Consider the following 4,265-nt stretch of genomic DNA (forward strand, 5'->3'; position numbering starts at 1 on the left):
CGAAAATCCAACATAGAGGATCAAAGTACAAATTTCATAAGACTTGTTCACGACTTTGTTTTTGAACAAGTTATATGGATAATGCAACTAATATCAAAATTTCATCATACAATTAATAGGGGTTTCATTATATAAATGCCAGCACAGAACTGCAATGCTGCCATAAATATAATTGGGATACTAATGATGCCAATAACATTGAACATACAACCCTATTACTGAGTGATACCATACTGATCATACTACAACCATGTATAATGGTGGACTCTGTCGAAGAATGACTGGAATCAAACATTCATATAATGGACAGATACCATTGCAAAACCATAGGGCCATATCATATGAATTGCAGTGGAATTGAACCATGCATGTTGCAGAGATATATTACACTGATCTTAGATATCATAATTTCACCACCATTCATTGGATAGACCGCATATATTATATCCATCGTAGGGATACCATTCGAGACTATTCATCACATAGTTACTTAAATCACTGACAATAATCATTACTATATGCCATAGCTGAGATCCAATTGTTAACATATCTGAGATAGTGTCATATATATATATATATATATATATATAGCAATGCGAAGACGATATTCTGTGCTAAGCAAAGTTCTGAAATAAAATGCCAAGCGAAGTTCTGTTCTGAGATGCCACGTGATGTGATGTATAGAGACTATATCATTTCCATCCATGTGATGCAACAAGATCATATTGCTATTCCATCGATGTGATATATAGAGACCATACCATGGTTCCATCCATGTGATGCAATTGAGAAGCTCGATCCATGCAAAGATAATGAGTGATAGATTTATTAAGTGCGAGCCATGAACAAATAAAACAAGTTAAACCGTAGAGATATATTGAAATCAAATATGTATCAAACCTCCTATGACAAATCTTCCATTTGTAAAGATAAAAGTGAACCCAAATAAAAGCAACGATGCCCAAGTTAGTGTGATGTTAATAGGCTACTACCCCAAATTCCAAGCTCATCCCACTAGAGCAACCTTTTGTAATTCTGAAAAAGAAATATATCTCCTTTACTATGCCAGCTACGTCCATCCAGATTATAGTAGTTGCGGAATGTATCTACACAGATACTTATCTGAAAGGTTTTCTATGACCCCAAGTCAAAGAGGAATGGTCTGATTCAATGTTAATATCTTTCAAATAATTGATGAACTTCTTTGATTTCGATGGTCCTCAAAGCCATTTCAAATTCAGACTTGTATGAGTAAACATGGAGCCTTTAGTGGACTTGTATGGTCCTGAACTCGCCTCTAACAAAGGAAAATATATCCTTTTCCTTCTATATGAGATAGGCTTTGTGTTACGATTCCAAAGCCTCTATTTTGGAGTACTCAGTGATCTGAAATTTTCTTTGGAAAACTATGTAGATGCCATGTAGTTGGGAATTCTAGGAGAGCTCATAAGGTTATCATCGTCTTCGATACAAGATGTACCTGCTCCACCGTTACGAGAGTTGCATCTTGGTCTTTCTAACATCAAAATATTGTCATCACTCTTAATTTTTATGCTCATCAACGACATCTTTTCAATATGGACGATTTTGAAAGGGGAGTAAATGGATTAGATATTATGCGACCAATGTTGGCCAATTATGCATGATGCTGCTTTAACTCTATATGTGAATTTTTTTGTACATATCACCTATAGTTTGAAGCTTCCTGTTAGAATCTTACTTCATGGTCATCCCATGGTTGTCCCATGGCCTAGATGCCATCCAACGATCTAACCATCTTCATCCCTAGTCAGGCTTCTCGAGATCAATCTCCATCAACTTGGTTTGGACTTCTTTTGGAGGATTCTTCCATAGTTGTAAACCTGCAATATTTACTAAAATGTGTTAAACAGATTGTTGAATTTGGCATATTAGCATTTTCAAGCAGCATTTAAGCACATACATGATGAGAAAATGTGTAGGCCAATTCCCTCTCTTGCTTAATAACAACCCCTGTTTTGATTTGTCATCTAGCCTCAATTTCTTCCTTGGTTAGCATGTTTTTGTCCCAATATTATTGATGATCAGCGTCAACCTGTTCAGAAATAATAGTCTTTTAGTCTTTCACAAGTGCAAATGATGATTGGACAACAAGGCGTCAACAAAGAAACATGCATTATTTACATTGAAACCAATTGGATTGTCTTAAAAAAATAACTACATATACACAAAACTTGTTTTTTTTTTGGACTGAAACAATTAATTCTTTCAATAATAGAAAAAAAGAATATATGAAATACTAAAGCTGCAACATAACTTGGTTTCCATAACATACAATAAATCAGGTATAGATACAATAAATCAGGTATAGATCACCAGAAACTACAAAAATTCATACTCATTGTATAAAGGCTTTGAAATTAAATCTATTTCTCCAGCCAAGAATGACCATTCCGATGTAAAAAGAATTTGAGAGTTTATAAATAAGTTATAATAAAATCACCTAGCATTGGAAATAGTATATCAAAGGTCAAAACAACCTATACTCAACATAACTTAGTAGTATTTATAAGAAAATACAGTTCTAACTCCTTACACCTACCCGCATAAATGTCAAGGTATGTTTAAGAAATTATTTGCTTGTCTTTTTCCTTGGATAATTCTATTAGTGAAAGGCATAATTCTGATCCTTCTACAATTCACCTGCACAACATCATGTTGTTTAAATGAAAATTTACATCTTTGTAATGATTTGTCTCACCTTCAACAAATGGGGAAGTTAGTTCCACATTGTAAACAAATAAAAAAGATTTGTTAACTCGAAATGGTACACATTATTATCATGATTAGTGAAACTAAACTAAGAAAATTGTAGCCCTAGCTAAAAGACATTTATTTTTTGCAAGAACTTGTTTCCAAGAGCAAATGTTGAATCCTCATATGTTGACTTCTCAAGATATGGTGATACCATTTTTAAGGTCAGGATTTGTTCTTTTTGTTTAATATGATTCTATATTGGACTTATGACTGGCTACTTTGGTAATTACAATGGATCCAACGTCTATGATGGTGTATAAATATTGTCTTTGAGGTTGGGTTTGAATTTTTAGTTAGACATATTCGCCCTTTTTCCGGTATGGTTCCATGTCCTTGTCTGTTGGATGTTTTGCACACATATCTTGATAGATTGTGTTATAAGTTGGAAAGACCTAAAGTATAAGTTTGCTAACAAGGAGTTGGTTTCATATAGTACAAGTAAGTTGTGGAACCAATGTGGCCCTTCTTCAAAGGTTTGGACGTGTTTTGAGTTTGTGGAGCCCTTTAAGAGTGAATTCATGATCATATTGGTTTTTAGATCAATTTCTCTCTGTGGTTGGTGGAGTAGGTTCATAAATAAATAATCCATTTATAGCATAATACATAAAACAAAATCTACCCCAAGATTTGTGAGTCTACCATGGTAGGGTTCCACCTTGTGCATTGGCACTTCACACTTAATGTTGATGAAGAAGTGTTCAAAAATCCCAAATTCTCAACCTGTTTCTCATCAGGAATGTTCAGTGTGCTATAAGGATCAAGTATAACATTTACACATTAATTTTTTAAATCTATTTAGCTAAAAATATGTATCCCTTGGTATCCATTTTGGTGAAGTCACCAAGGGTAGGGTATTTATTTCACCAAAGACACCTAAGACTTGTACATTCACTTGAAATAGTCCACTTGATAATATTGCAATATAGTGTAGCTTGCTTATAATATTTGAGCAAGATCTCTTTATCTAATTTAGATGTGTCTCAAAATATATTCCCATTTTACTGAACAACTCTCTAAAGTATTTGAACGTCAGTAAAGGATAGGAAATATTCCCACACTACCATCAAACCAAACCTTGTTAACATCAAGGATGATTATTTGGAATGGCATAAGATTGACTACGCTTTCGTTTTTGTGAAAATGTTAATATCATGCCATATATGGGAATGTTCCTCCATTTGGTTTCAGTGAGATTGTAGCATTTGGATTATATTTTTCTGCCCCTAAGCTAAAGGAAATATACAGTGCAACTCATTGGGGGTGTGATTTTAAGAAATTCTAACCAAAAAAAGTAAAATCACAACTGTGATCCTGCCAGAATCTTCTATATTTGGGTTATTATTGAGTTCATTGTGATTTTTTTGATTACCTTCATTAGGAAATGGGTCACTGCAGGGGATGGTAGGATGGTCTGACAGTTTGGGAGAAGGTATTTGGAATGTTGTAAACTTGATTAGTCTTTAATTTTT

General features: G+C 33.8%; 1 pseudogene; it reads right to left on the bottom strand.

The window, feature by feature from the left end:
• Positions 1-1,118: 1,118 nt before the first annotated feature.
• Positions 1,119-2,587, bottom strand: LOC149196919 (protein IQ-DOMAIN 14-like; annotated as a pseudogene).
• Positions 2,588-4,265: the final 1,678 nt, after the last annotated feature.

This window comes from Pinus tabuliformis, chromosome 2_2 (assembly GCF_031772625.1).
Source record: "Pinus tabuliformis cultivar Carrire ecotype Pingquan chromosome 2_2, CPIR1, whole genome shotgun sequence".
NCBI classification, from domain to species: domain Eukaryota; kingdom Viridiplantae; phylum Streptophyta; class Pinopsida; order Pinales; family Pinaceae; genus Pinus; species Pinus tabuliformis.